At 40.6% G+C, this 16,164-nt stretch overlaps 1 protein-coding gene across 1 annotated transcript in view; it reads left to right on the forward strand.

The window, feature by feature from the left end:
* The first annotated feature begins 9,321 nt into the window (after window positions 1-9,321).
* Window positions 9,322-16,164, forward strand: part of RARB (retinoic acid receptor beta) — a 767,532-nt gene continuing 760,689 nt past the window's right edge. Inside the window, exon 1 of the mRNA XM_055383341.2 lies at window positions 9,322-9,404. The gene's annotated coding sequence lies outside the window, so the exon portion shown is untranslated. The remainder of the gene's footprint in view (window positions 9,405-16,164) is intronic.

Raw genomic sequence — 16,164 nt, forward strand, 5'->3', positions numbered from 1 at the left:
CACTTTGGAAAACAATCGGGCATTTTTTAGTAAAATTGACTGTATACTTACCCTACAACCTTGCAAATCTACTCAAAATATACACTCTCAGATGGTGGTGGGTACTAACATCATGATATGTAAACAAGCTCAGTGATAGCAGCATTGTTTGCAATAGGCAAAAACTGGGAACAATTCAGTATCTATCCACAGCATAATGAATATGGAAATTGTGTTATATTCATATATTGAAATAATGTATTACAACAAAATTAAGTGCAACTACTCAAAAGAACATGGATTAATTTCTCAAACATAACATGGAGTGAGAGAAGGGAAACAGTCTTGAAATAATACATACTGTGTTATTCATATAAAACTCCAAAGAGTCAAACCAAACTATATTGTTTAGGAATACATCAGTGGAAAACTTAGAGGAAAAAAAAATACTGTACTGTAGAGTATTTTAGAAGTCAGGAGAGTGATTACTACCAAGGAAGAGGACAGAGAATTGAAGAATGGTATGCTGAGGCTTCTGGGTGGCTGGCTGATATTTCCAGTGGTGTTTCTTAATAACAACTCATTATACTCTACATTCATGTGTTGTATCATTTTCTGTAAATATGTTATCTTTCATAATAAAATGTTTTAAATATATCTATAAGAGTCAATATAAATTATGAGAAATAAAGAAAAGGAGAAAATGGATAAAAGAATGTTAAAAATATTTTATGATACTTTTGTCTATAAGTAGAATACACTCAACTCAGAATAATTGTAACAGTGATATATTATTTTATAAAGCAAGAAATCTGGAAATATGATGGCTCCAAGTTAGATTAATATAGAAGCCCAACGATGTCATCAAGGACATAGTTTTTCTTCCTCTTTCTACTCTATATTTTTCATCATATTACATTATCTTATTGTTACAGGATGGTTGTCACAAATGCAGAGCAGTGTATCCCTCTTTTTTTTAAGGAAAAGGACCATTTCCCTCTGTGTGTGCACGCTCACTCACACACAGACACACACGTTTCCCTTGACTCTTTGACTGAACTTGCATCCCGTGTTCCTGCCCCAATGCAGAAAAGGGGCCACCATGACTGACTTAGAACAATTACGTTTTACCCAGCGTAGGGCTTGGCCTCCTGCCACATCTGAAGCACAGTTTTGAGGAGTGCAGATAATGAAACAAAATCAAGGATCAGTTAGACAGCATGAAGGCATACAAATGTTGTCTGTTACAAATTTTAAAATACAGACAATTTCTCTAAAATACTTGAGCCTTCAGATCAATTCATGATTAGAGTATTTTTTTTTTTTTTTTGAGACGGAGTCTCGCTCTGTCGCCCAGGCTGGAGTGCAGTGGTGCAATCTCGGCTCACTGCAAGCTCCGCCTCTCGGGTTCACGCCATTCTCCTGCCTCAGCCTCCTGAGTAGCTGGGACTACAGGCGCCCGCCACTGCGCCCGGCTAATTTTTTGTATTTTTAGTAGAGATGGGGTTTCACCGTGGTCTCGATCTCCTGACCTCGTGATCCGCCCACCTCGGCCTCCCAAAGTGCTGGGATTACGGGCGTGAGCCACCGCGCCCGGCCTGATTAGAGTATTAATTAGTATTACCAAAAATGGCCCATACCCAAGCATTTCCTAATGTACCTTATTAATTTAAAAAAGTAAATTAGCATCATATAAATGCTGTATTACCCAAAGAAGAAACAGAACCAGATTATATCAAAATCTAAATGCTCCAAAAGAAGGAAGAATCTCTATAGAATTTCAAGAGAAAATACTTTTTATGTCTAATTATATGTATTCCTGGTTAGGTCATTTTTTTTATGGTCAGTGCTAACAAAAAGATACTGTCAGGTATGCATAGACTAACAACTATTACCACCCCAAGAATTTTAATGAAAAATAAATTGCTTGAAAGGGTTTTCCTGGTTTTAAGTCATGAAGGAAAAAAAAAATCAAACAAAAACCTAAATGTCATAGTATTCAAAATGGTATTGAGTTGTGACACCCTAAAATTTAGACTCAATTCTTCCCTAACAGGGTTATTGAATATCTTTTTTATTTTTTTTTTTTTAATACAGGGTCTCACTCAATCACCCAGGCTAGAGAGCAGTGGCCTAATCGTAGCTCACTACAACCTTGAAACCTCGAATTCCTGCACTCAAGTAATCCTCCCATTTCAACCTCCTGAGTAGTCAGTGCTGCAGATGTGTGCCCCACACTTGGCTAATTTTTTAATTTTTTTTTTGTGGAGACAGGGTATCACTATATTGCCCAGGCTGGTCTTGAACTCCTGGCCTCAAGTCATCCTCCCACCTCAGCCTTTCAAAGTGTTGGGATTACAGGCTCTGGCTACTTTTGTGAGTATTAAAGGAGGAAAAATACTTATAAAATATATAGCTCATTTACAGGAGGAGGGGAGCGACTTCATAAATATTAGTTATTTTGATAATTGTTAATATTTCCTGCCCCAACCCTAGAATCAGTCATTTCTCCAAGAAGCCTTGGTTCTGTTTATTGGAGAATGGTATTAGAAACCAAGATCTGGATGCTAAGTGTGTTCATTGCTACTGGGCCGTCTTTTCTTCTAGGACCATTCAGTTGACAGAGCAAGAAGATATACACATGTATACTAACCAGTATATATCAACATTTCTATAAGTATTTCTATACATAACCATCTCTCTGTATATTAAGCTTAACATGAGTTTATATGGAACTGTAACCTATTATCTCATGGCTTCTTCCAGCATTCTCTTTGTTTATCTGTTAGCTCCCACTGTGACAGTGGGAAACCTATCTCTTACAATCTGCCAATCTAACATGTACTTAATTGTTCAGTTCCAGTATGCATGCATAGCAGCACCAGAATTAACTAGTACTGTATTTGTGTGATTTTTTTTTTTTTTTTGAGACGGAGTTTTGCTCTTGTTGCACAGGCTGGAGTGCAATGGTGCAATCTCGGCTCACCACAACCTCTGCCTCCCGGATTCAAGGAATTCTCATGCCTCAGCCTCCTGAGTAGCTGGGATTACAGGCGTGTGCCACCATGCCCAGCTAATTTTGTACTTTTAGTAGAGACAGGGTTTCTCCATGTTGGTCAGGCTGGTGTCGAACTCCTGACCTCAGGTGATACACCCACCTCAGCCTCCCTAAGTGCTGGGATTACAGGCATGAATCACCGCACCCGGCCTATATGTATGATTTTTAAACCTGATAGAGATGTTAAATACACTTCTTGAAGAGCATGCACAGATTTCAAAAATTAATACTACTATATATCTGGATGTCATATTTCTCTATTTTTAAATTTTTGGGGGGATATTTTGGGGGGAAGAAGATAAAGACATACAAAATTATTGTCTCTCACAAGAGACAATAGAGAAACAAGAGACAACTAGAGAAAAAGAAGGGGGCTACTTAATCTTTCTAGTGAGAAATAGGAACTTACAAAATTAAAACAATATTTAAATTCCGAAACTGTCCTATATACCATATCGATACATACAATTTTAATTAAAATTCCTGAAGGATTATTTTTTCAGCAAACTACAGCTAAAGTTTTAAAGTTCGTCTAAGAGAAAATGTCATTATAATTGTGAAGCCAAATGAAAAATATGTAGCGTTTTGGAATATGCCAATTGTGAAGAATTACCACCTTCATTTATGTAAGAGTTTATGCAATCTGCAATTATGGCCCTAAATCTACAGTGGGCTGGGAGGGCTGTGTCTTGTTCATCTTTATGATAATAGCCCCTAGTGCGCAGTGAGCAGTCGGTGAACATTAAATTGAAGATGACCTTCCTTCACTTCTAATTTAAGAGGTGAATTATTTATTCAAAACTTTATATAAAATCTAGAGTATTGTCCTGTGAATGCACATATTGGCATATATACCTAGTTTTGAGTCACTGTAGATTTGTGATGAAATCTACTCCTAAGGTTATGTAAATTAGTGAAGGCCAAAAGTGTATTTGTGTGTCGGTTTTACAGAGCATTAAGTACTTCACAGAGAGACTTGATTTGGTTGTAGACAGATGTCTGAGAGGCTGTGACGAAGGGAGAAAAGATACTTAAAGTGGAAGCATGAGGTTTTGAATACAGTCTTTCAAACTGAAGTTAAGTCCCGTCTATAACTGTAATAGAAATCAGTTATGCAACTAGCATACAATTTATAGAAATGTGATGAAATGTTCATATGTATCTTTTTGTTTTAATTGAAGTTGACTTAATTTCTCAACTTTCTTGAAAGCTAAAAAAACAGACACAAGACCTTTCTTTGTGCTAACTAAATCTTTGGATGTTTTACACAAACATATATTTTATTATGCTACTACTGCAACCTGGAATATTACCTACATATTTTAATTGATCTTAATAATTTATGTATACATGAAATATTAGTTTACATTTGAAAATTTCTCTTCCAAAACAGCTGTTCCGTTCAGAAAAATTGAACAAGAATATTTATGAATATAAAATTTCATGAGTCAATTGTATTAAACACATTGCATACCCTCCATAAATCCTGATTTTCTCAGTAGATTCACATTTTTCCCATCACTGACATTAATTTCCTGAAAACTGTGCCTTTAAGAAATAATTTGAAATGGGAGGGAAAAAGTTTTTTGTTTTTTTTTTTAAGTGAGCAGTTAGAGCCAGATCTTATAATTTTTTTCAAAGAAATTCTAGTCTTTGGGGAATCAGTAGTTCAACCCCCTTGCAAGACGTTGAATTCTAAGGCCATGGTCAGTCAATAAGTTTTGGCAACCTATATTAAATTATTTTTGGAAAGCTTCTCATGGATAATAATATGACACTAACCGATGCCCTAAAAAGCGATATCAGTAGGGGGAAAGGGTAACCGTGAGTTACTCACAGGTGGTGGATTGATTTTATGATCATCAAGGAAGTCAGGTGAGAGTTTGTTGGGGAGTGAGAATGAAAGTGGAAAACATCTTTATGGCATTCCAGTAAACCACAAACCATTCTACTTTTACCTCCGTGATTGATGATGCCACTGAAAACCCTCCATGGGACGACTGCACTTCCTTGAATCTCAAATTGTAGACCATTCATTATGCTATATATTTTCCACCCTGACCTGATATTGATGTACACTGTGTTTAATGAATCATATTTATCACCCTGTTTCAGCACAGGATGTACTGTGTATCTTATCTTAGACTCATGGTCCAAGTGGGAAACGGAGCAAGTGAAGTGTGGGAATAGAATCTAACAAGAGGGCAGGTTAGGAAGTGCCAGACAGGATGGAGGAAGAGATAGAAAACTTGAGCTGGAATCTCTAACTGGGACAGAACAGAGCATTCCAAACACTGGTGAAAATGAACAGTGGACTCCTGCCATCTGTATGATGGCAAAGTCACAATATCTTCAAAACCAGATTCTCCTCGCTTCAGATTATTATCCAAATCTGCTCTCAGTTAATGATAGAAACAGTTTCCCAAAGTGTTGAACCAACGTGCACATACCCAGGGCCAAACATTCCCACCAAAATAAAAGCAACGTATTTAAATAGATATTTTGAAGGAAATTACGAATGAAAAGTGAGAAGAAGCTAGTCTATGAATATTTCTAAGCTGGTCATTTTCCTCAAAATAAAGCAAAATAATTAGACTTATACATGATGTTTAGCCACACATAGTTATATGATAGCTTTTCCTTTGCGCCTTGCTAACATTTTTAATATTTCAGGGCACATGATGGTTGGGTAGGACTAGCCATGCCAGGCCACAGCCATCCCAGTAAACATTGGTGTGGAGGCTCACCTAAGGTAGGGAAAGTTACTTGAGGACACATCATGGGAGGCAGCCAGGAGTAAACAATTTCAAATATAACCAATTTATTGTACAAACTGAAGTATAAGCATGAAACTATTATATTTTTCTGAAACCTCTGTCTCAAATGCATTATGTCAATTTTTCTTTTTCCATAAGGTAGAAGACCCCTTAATGAGACCTTGGGCAGATTTCATAATTTCTGGTTAACTTTCAGTTACTCAGTTTCAACTGTTAAGATTCCATCAAGTTTAAATTTAAATTTCCAGTTTCGTCTCCAACCAGAGCTCTCTTTTCCTGATCACAGACCAGTCTTGAGCTTAAGGAGCCTTTGCTGAGAAGTAAACAAGCTTGTTCTTACTCCTCTTTTCAAATCAGCACAAAGGATTCCAGGGGAACCCAGGCTTGGTTTGGAGATACCTTTTCCTTCCACTTTCAAAGCATAACTCTCCTTTCCTCTTGTCTTAGGGGAAGGAATGGGAAAAGAGATGGAAGGGCAAATTCCCACTATTTATCTGCACTTGGGTGAGCTGTCATGAATTCTTTGGCTAAGAGGCACTGGTTGTCCATATATTCTTATGCCAGGTATCCAAATGCTGGCTCATGTGGGTGACAAGGTTATGAGGACACTGGAGAGCTGGCCTATATCTCAGTGCTTTGACATGATTTCACATTTTCCAAGCCTCTTTAATTCCCCGGCTATCCCATCATGTAGGACATCCCATAGCCACTTCTTGCTGAGGTTCTCTTTCCCAATGTCAAGCCCTCTTGGGTGGGGTTTTAGCCTCTCAGCTCATGCTTGATACCCAGAATGGAAAACTCACATTTGACTTTGTCTGAAGTAGACAAAGTCAAGAATCAACTCACATACTGTACAATTCTTTTTACAATTTTTTTGTAGTGACATCCCACCTCCCCCAAATTTCTGAGTACCATTGCTTTCAACTACTAGCAACTTTGCTTTTCTTTTTCTCTGAAAGAGTGCCCTCAAGCTACTGGAGCCTACAGATGTGCCAAGAAGTTTATTTCCCCTGGGAGGCTGTTTACCAATAAACTGCCTAGCTCTCTTCATTCAGTGTGGGGCAATTTAGAGGCTTAACTTAAACTCTAGAAGTTCCCTGCAGAATCAAGCCAAGCCCTATCCACTGCTGTGGGACTTTTGGACCCTTGTTCAGCTTCTTCTCGTTCTGCTGCCCCTGCCACTCTCCCCAATGTTCTTACTGATTTCTCCTATGAGCACTTTCTTAATAAATCACTTGAATCCTTACTCAGGGTCTGTTCCTTTGGAAACTGACCTAAGAAACCTACTCTTGACATACAGTTGGATAAGCATGGAGCTCCCTGCTACATTGTCCCCAATCAATCCTGCCATCTCTTTCTAATTTTCTTTCTAATTTCAAAAGTCTTAGTAGCGGTTAATGTTCTTTTCCTTCCTTTCTCCTCCCATTCTCCTTCTCCTTCCTTCTTTCTTCTTACCTTCTTTCCTCCTGCCTCCTTCTTTCCCTTCTTTTATTCCTTCATCCTTTCCTTGTCTTTCTTTTCTTTCCTATTCTATATCCTTTCTAGAATAAGCACTGTGGTTCCGGATTTCTAGTCTTTTCTCCCATATATATTACTCTTGGAATTTGGGAAGAGAAGCCAGACTGTTTTGGATTCTTTGATGGACTGATTTTCTTGATAATAATGTTTCTCTTTCATTACTTAAAATGGTAACGCTTTTGGTGCTGAGAGCAGGTTGACATTTTTTAGGAAGGAGGGGAACATGAAGGTGGTAGAGAAGAGGTTTTTTTGAAGGCTCACTTGCTCTGGACACCAGAGTAAGGCTTTGACCAGGCTTTCTTGAGGACTGGAACTTCAAACTTCTACATCTACCCCAAATAAACATTCAAAACCAGAATCAATTCAAACTTCTACATCTACCCCAAATAAATATTCAAACCAGAATCAATTCCTAGAGCTAGCAGTGGAGGTCAAGGCAGTGTCGTCATTTTCTTCCCTGGCGATGGATCATCAATTCCCCCAGTACAGACAGTCCCTAACTTAAGATGGTTCAACTTACGGTTTTTAAATTTTTTGACTTTACGATAGTGCTAAAGCAGTAGGATACTCCTGAGAGAGAGGCTGAGTGGCAGCAACAGTGGCAGCCAGCCTTGCAATCACTGGGGTAAACCACCGATATTCTACAGTGTACTGTGTTACCAGATGATCCCGCCCCACTGTAGGCTACCGACTATAAGTGTTCTGACTGGGCTAAGCTCTGATGTTCAGTAGGTTATATGTATTAAATGCATCTTTTATATTCTCAATTTACAATGTATTTATCAGAAGGTAACCCTGGCGTAAGTCTAGGAACATCTGTATTTAATAATGTCCAAAGTTCTGGAAAGTACAGTGGGAAAAAGTGAGAAGGAGAACTCACTACAAATGGTGAGTGAATGGCTAAGTTTTATTTGTTTTCTATAGTTGATGCCTTAGGAAGTTGAAACAAGAAACCTGTACACCAGTTAGATAATTAAAATGGCACATTGGCAGAAGATGGTTTCCCTCGTGTCTCATACATAGCATTTATGAATGAAAGTGCTCAGCGTCCCAGTGGTTCTCCTTTTGAACTGGCTCATCCATTACTGGGGTAATGATTTTCCGTCTGGGCAACAGCAAAGCCAAAGGCCTATTACACAGGCAACATAAAGTTAAAAAGACATTATGAATAAAACGTTGGCTCATGCCGGCTTTTGCCAAGCCTTCTCCAGAGAAGATTGCCTGATGCCGACACGTGTTTATTACACTTAATAATGTTTACATAATTCTTCTTTGAGCTCATTAGAGCTGTCAGATCAGAAGTAAATGTATTCCCCCCTCTGTTTATCTCTAAAGACTTCTCAGTCAATAAAGCAAGATGAATGACATCCAGGGCGCAGACAAGTACTCTTGAGCTTTGCAAACACTGCCAAGTTAAACCCTCAGCCAGGGTGGGCTCGTGAGTCTCAGGACTGAGGGAGCATGCATCTCATCAGCCACTTAGTTCTCTTGGCGGTGCTTCTCCAAGTTTAATGTGCTTGGAATCTCCCTGAGAGCTTCATAAAATACACAATGCTAGGCCCCCTCCCCAGAGATTTTGGTTCACTAGATCTGGGTTAGGGCCCAGAAATTTGCATTTCTAGCAAGCCCCCAGGTGATGCTGATGCTGCAGGTGCATGTAACCCACTCAGAGTAGCCCTATTCTGGAGTTCATTTTCTTTTGTTGGGGAGGAGGGTGGCGGTACCCCTTGGCAACTTGGGACATCCTGGCTGGCCTGTGGCATGCATCAGCCACAGCGGTGACGGCGGCAGGGGCAGCAGCAACCAGAGCAGCAGCAGTGGCAGCAGTAGCAGCCGCGGCCGCCGCCACCTCCGGCTCAGCTCACGCGGAAACCCCACTGGGCCGTCGTGGCTCCGCGCGGTTGCGGGCCAGCGTGGAGAGGCGGGACGTGGCGACCGGGGGCGGGGCCTGGCGCCCGGGGGCGGGGCGCAGCGAGCCGGGCTCCCGCTGTCTGCTCTCAGCGGCGGCGGCAGGGGCTGAGGGCACAGCCAGCGGGCGGCGCGCCGCGGACTCCAAGGCAGCCCGCCGAAAGGTAAAGCCAGGAGAGCGCGCTGGCGGGTCTTCCTGTTGGGTGGCTGCTGTCGAAGCCCCTAGCGTCCCCGGAGCCCCAAGCTGGGTCTGGAAGACCAGGGCATTTGCATGGCATCCAGGGACCGGCTGCCTAGCAGGGATTTTGCGTGTACCGCGGCGGGGCCGGGGGCTGGGGGTTGGGGGTTCTGCAGCGGGAGCTCGCGACCGATCCCAGGACATCTGGACTCGCGGACAACTTTGCGCAGCAGTCCTCTTCCAAGTTCCCTTTATTGCTATTGTCTTAGCGCCTGTCTGACAGTCTCCCCGGACTCCAGCTTTGTTCTCATTAGGCCAAACCCGCCCTCCCCAGGGGCGTGAACCCAGGAGTCGCTGGCAAGTTGCACCTGCCAGCCGGATCCGCCCCGGCTCCCTTCACGTCCCTGCCGGGTCCAGCGCTGTCCTGCGCACATTAGGGCTGGGCACGGCGAAACCTGGCGCCCTTGGGAGCAGAGGTTCTCGCTCCATTCCCCTGTGGGGATCTAAGCTCCGGGCCGGGGTGTCGGACCTCTGGGTTGCAGCATGCTTTGGGGCCGAAGAAAGGGCGAGAAAAAGTTTGAGCATTGGCTGGGCCTAGGGAGCGGGTAGCGCCAGGCTGCACATGGCAGGAGTTGGAGAAGAGTACTAGGGGCTTGGCGCCGGACACAGGGACGCGGCCGGGGACCGAGCCCTGGAGGCTGAGGCTCTAAGCCTGGACTGTCAGCCGGGAAGGGGTTCTTGCTGTGTGCGCGCTTTGGCAGGAAGAGGCTGTGTGTGATTGTAGAGACGATGGGCGGAAAAACAGAGAAGAGAGAGGTACTTGGAATCTATGTAATTGCAGTGTGCCCCAGTGTGCACTTTTCTCCCTCCAGATATTTTGAAAAAGGTGTGCACGCCGATGTCTTGTAGGTGGACTCCCGGAGGTGGGGGTGGGGGTGGGTACGAGGGATAAGTTTTACCTAGAGCTAGAGCTGGCGTTGAAAGTGAACAGGTGACAGAAGACGTGTGTGTGTGTGTGTGTGTGTGTGTGTGTGTGTGTACGTGCGCGCGCGCCGTGGCTAAGGACGCTCGGGTGCTGGACCGCCAGCTGTGCCTCCACACCCCTCCGCCCCGCCCCCTTCCAGCTCTCAGCCCTGGGTGAGTTTCCCTGACACTCCCCGCCGGAGGCAAGCAGGCAGAGGCGAAGTGATGGTCGAGGAGTGGAGCAGACAAAAGGGTGCATTTGGACGACCCTTCCAGGACCAGGCGGCCAGAGTGTGGGGGGTGTATGTGTGTCTGTCTGTCCGTCTGTCTATCTGGAGGGGGTCCCTGTCCTGCCAGTTATGGAGGGACCACTGAGAGAAGAGGAAAGAGGTAGGAGCGGGAGAAAGACAGGTGAGGCGGAGCGGAGGATAAGAAACAGAATGGGAGAGAGTCGAGAGCCGAGATTTAAAAGCATCTTGCCTAATTGGACGCAGATTTATAAATTAATTTTTAAAAGGTGCTAGAAGTAGGAGAAGAAGAAGAAAAGCCCTGAAGCTAAAATTTTACAGGATGGGGGTGCAATAAGTTAGATTATTTAATAAAGGTATCTTATCGAGCCGTGTTAAAGTAAGTCTAAAACCCTCTCTGAAGTTTATTGCTGGTTTTGGATAGTCTCCTTTGACACATCTTTGCAGCACCTACTCCAGAAGTACCTTTTGACTGTCAGAAAGAAGTAAAAGGCATATATGCACAAATAAAATGCAGCTAAATGAAGTTTAAATGAAGCTTTGAGCCGGATTAAATGGCTTGTGTAACTGCTGAATGTTGCTAAAGTACTGTCAGGGCTATAAAATAGCCAGACAAAAATAAAGCAAAAAATAATTGTAACAAGAAAATGAAGGCTTTACAAGAACTTCAGTAATGAACACATAACAATTGATGGTATGATGCAGTAATTATTTTCGTATTTACGCCATTAACGATTGTAATTTAACGTTAATGTCCTGGTATTTTATTCCTTCTCATTTGCAGACAAAAGCACATCTGAGACGCCATCAGGGAGTAATTTGGTAATATAAAGTCATGAATAGAAAACACTAAACCATGCTCAGAACTCTGACAACATAAAGCGTGAAACAAAATAACCTCATTTGCTGTTTATTATCTGTCTTTATAATTCTGTTTACCATCATTTGCATAAATGAATAGCTAACTTGTATAGTATATTCCTTCTTGGACAAAAAAAATACATGATGCTTATAGATATGGTGGGGGGGAACTAGTAGGTAATTCTTACCTTAAGCATGAAGGAAAAAAAAAAACTGTGGGGTTAGAAACTGTTGCAAATAATCAGAATGCAAATTTAACCTACTTTAGGCGTCCTTATTTTATTTAACTTGGCTCAGGTAGCTTTAACAATATATACGTAATTAGGAGATGGACAGACCCTAAACTTCTTTGCTAGCAAATCATAACAAAACTAAATTGAAGAGCTACACATTGTGTGATGAAGCAGTTTTGTTAATCTGAATAACTATTTTTTTCTGTTCAGACTTTCAAAGGTTAAATTTTCTGAAAGTGAGAAGGAAGGAGTTTATTGGAAGAAGTTCAAAACAAAATTATTTCAGCAGAAACTTAAGTTATTAACACCTTAAGACAATCATCAGAGTTCACACATTTTAAAAGTATTGTGCATTGTTTTAACCTTAGGGACATTTGTGAAAACTTCTTTACTCATGTGATAAAGGGAAAAAATAATAACTGCTTTAAAAAGGCTCTAAAGTAAAATGCCAGCAGAACAGCTGAGCAAAACATGTGGTTAAGAAGGATCAATCAAGCACATGAATGTTTAAAAATATCTATTTATTATTACCAGGCTCATAAAATATCACAGTGATTGAATATCCCTTTTCCTTCCCATACAAATATGCTGATCTCATGTGGAACAGCACAGTGAAATCAGTATTACCTGAGAATAGATTCCATGTGAGAATAAGGACTTTGTATATATTTCAAGTACAGAGAAAAAAAATTTTTAAGTGGGAAGCAAGCTGTTCATTACAGTGGAGCCTGGTGACTGTGTAAGATTGGGGTAAGTTCTTAGCAGTTAGTTGGCTACAAACTTATTTGTTTATTCATTTATGCAACATGCATTTTTTAAGTACCCATTATTAATGACCAGATATTGTACTATGTATTGGGGATTCAAGGATGAGTTAGACTCATCCCCTGTATTTAGAAAAAATTGAGTCCCATAATATATATATATATAATTAATGTCAATTAAAAATAAAATTCTTAAAATGAGAAAACAGTTATGTGGGAAAATAAATGCAATAAAATATGAGAAGTGTCCACCTATCCTAGAACTTGGGAATGAAATAGGCTAGACTCAACTTTCAGCTCTTTTTCTTACTAGTTATGAGAACCTGATCCAGTTATTTAACCTCTTTGAACCTCAGTTTTCTCATCTGATAAATGAGAGAAATAACACTTCCCTAAATCATGGAGTTGTTACAACAATTACATGTCAACATATTTTTAATGTCTTCTATGTTTAAAACAAACTCTGGATCCCATACTTCTCAGCATCCCTTACCTCATTTCTTTTCTCCGTGTCATTGTCAAACTTCTGGTGAGGCTTGTCTGCACATGTTAATCTCCACATGCTAATCTCCACCTCCTCTCTACCTTACTGTCTGTCCTCCTCCAGTGTGGCTTCTGCCTCCACCGCTTATGAAAACAACTTCTCTTGACGTCAGCAGTGACTACTGAGCAGCGATCTGCACTCTTACTCAACTTCTTGGAGCATTGGACAGAGCTGACTCGTCCCTTTTCTGTCATAAGGTATATTCTGTTGGCATCTTTCAGTGACTTTGGTGGCTTCTATGAGACTATGTCTTTAATTCTCCTCTTTAGGGTTTATTATTTCCCAGCTGGCTCCACTTTCATGATCTCATCTCTAAACAAAGCTTGGATCTTACCAACACTAGGGCTATATTCTGGCCCATCTTTTTATATTGCCTTCCTCTTCCCTCCCCAGCTTCCGCTTTAGGTAATATCTTTCATTCTCATGGTTTTAAGTCTTATCCATACAACAATTCAATTTATGTCTCTAATCCATTCCTGGCCTCTGAGCTTCAGCAACATCTATTCAATTGCCCACTTAACGTCTCCATTTGGATGTTTCCCAAGCATATCTAACATTTTACACCCAAAATTAAAGGTTATATTATCACTACAAACAACCTCCTAAAATTATTCTCTTTAGTCTTCCTCGTTTGGGGAAATGACAGTACCATACTAATTGTTCAGTCCAGAAACTTAGATTTATTCCTTTGCCTCAACTATTTCTTAATTCATCATGTACATTGTGTTCAAGGTAGGCATGTGCCTGATACCCACAGGTAGACCTGCCAGTATTGGTGGATTATAGTCTGCATTTGTTCTGATTGGCCAGTGCTCCAGCCATACCAGTTGATAAGTATTTTGGACTAATACCCCTGCTCATATCTCACCTTTGTTCACCTCTATCATAACCCCTAGTGTCCAGGCCAATATCACCTTTCACCTATTATTTTTGTCCTGACATAGATGTGTGACTAGTATCACTATTTAAAGATAAACTGATTTGCTATATTCTGCAGATTATATAAGTTTCACACAATCTAACGTTACGAGGTTGAACATCAATTAAGAAAGAGCTTATACCTTTCATGGTAACTCACCAATTTAATACTAAGAGGTTGGATATGTTCCAAGGTAGAAGTCCTTTGTGAGCTGAGAAATATGCTTGGTGGATCCCACGCTAAAGCGACAGATTATGGAATTTCACTTTTGCCAAATTTGGAACAGAGTACTATGTTTGATTGTTAATTTTAGGAAAATGAAATCAGATTAATTTCTACCACTAAAAAAAAGCAAATTTAAATAATCATAATCTTGAATAGCCTGTTTTTTCTGTTGGCCAGCAGAGTACATATAATAAAAAACCTAGAAATACATTTAAGAGACTGAGAATCAAGCATGTTCAATGTTGTATACAGATTTTTTTTGACAAAAAATAAAAATGAAAGCAAAATATTTGAGTGAGAAGTATCATCAATGTCAACCCCAGAACTGTTGTAGCAGGCTTCCCCTCTTTCACTAGGAAGCCTCTGTTCAGAGCATAACCGGCATCCTTGAGTTCACTTCACTTTGTATGTGGTACATCTGAGACGTGAAAGGTTTTACCTCTCTCAAAAGAGCAGTGATGACGTCAATGTAATCATGTAAACAAGAGTCAAGTGATCATTCAGTGGTATCATTGGGCTGGAAGGTCAAGAAAAATCTAAGTTTCAGTTTTCTAGGGATAGAAGCAGTTTTATTCACAAAAGAGTCACATGACTGCAAGAAGAATTTGTTCAATTGTAAGCCCACTTTATATTCTCTGTTAGTCTTTTTGTGCTGATCCTGGCTTTTGCTTTTGCATTGCTCTGGGCTGTAGAACCAGTCTCATAGTAACTTTCCCTTTCCCTTTTATTTCTTCCTTTCCTTTTTCCTTTTTTTCCCCTATTTATTTCTTTCATCTTCTTCAGTTCTTCCTTTTTCTTTCTTCACTTTCTGCTCTGCCTTTCCATTCTCTCTTCCCTTCTTCTGTCCCTTATCCTTTTAAATTGTCTTTCTTCATCACTCTTATATAAGCAAAAACAAACAAAATAAAAATATATGTGTGAGTTTTGCCCTGGCTGTTTCCACCATTATAGGATTTAATCTACAGCATTGCTCTTGGCTTTTGTACTTGGTGGTCTTTGCATTCATCATGTCAAACTTATATCAAGAAGTTTAAACTCTTGTCTCAGTTTCACCTATGCCAATAAGTAAACATAGAAAAGATGGAAGAAAGAGAACTGATGAAATGTGTCTGTGGATCCATGCTACCATGCTCTAGAATGTCCATTTTCCAATACTGTTGTTTTTACAATCAGGTGGCAGAAAGGTAGCAAGCCAAGCAAATAACTTCCTGAATTCAGGTACCATTTTGGAAGATTCATGTCCATCTTCACAGGGATGGTGAAAATTAGAGTAATGGCTTTTAAATGATGATTACTAATATTGATTGAGTGCTCTGTATGTGCCAGACTCTGTACTAAAAGCTTGGCACATGTTATTGCATTTATTACTCACACCCAGTAGGCTAATATTATCGGGTAAAGAAACAGCCTTAACAAGGTTAAATGACTGGAACAAAGGTTGCAGAACCAAAAGCATGGGAGTGGCAATTCAGATCCTCTTAACTGTTGTTCTTTATTCTGTAGTCTGTAGTAGGACACCTCCCCAGTAACAGCCAGGTTCTATATCTATGAATATATTCATAATGATAGAGCGCTGTCGAGATGCCCAGAAGCCACAGTATCTACATTAATATGGACACACCTCAAAGAAACAATGGGTGGTGAAAGTTGCATTCATTGGCCCCGGGGGCCCAAGTTATATAGGTCAGTTGAGTCCATCTTAAGGTTAGATCCTTCACAAGAAAGCATGATAGAGGCAATTCACCATAGACTGTCTCTTCAACGTGGTTACTGGGGAAGCCTGAAAACAAGTGGGATTTTCAGTCTGGGATGACCTAAGCATCACGGGCTTTGGAAAAGACTTGAGTGGCTCTGCAAATGCTCTGTGTTCTCTTTCAGGACAATGCACTTTAACATTTTTAGGTAAGCATGGTATAGTTTGTCTTTTGAGAGAGTGAATGTGGATAATGCTAGATCTGAGCAGAAGAGAAATAAGATAGCATTGTGTAA

This window comes from Gorilla gorilla, chromosome 2 (assembly GCF_029281585.2).
Source record: "Gorilla gorilla gorilla isolate KB3781 chromosome 2, NHGRI_mGorGor1-v2.1_pri, whole genome shotgun sequence".
In the NCBI taxonomy this organism is placed as follows: Eukaryota; Metazoa; Chordata; class Mammalia; order Primates; family Hominidae; genus Gorilla; species Gorilla gorilla.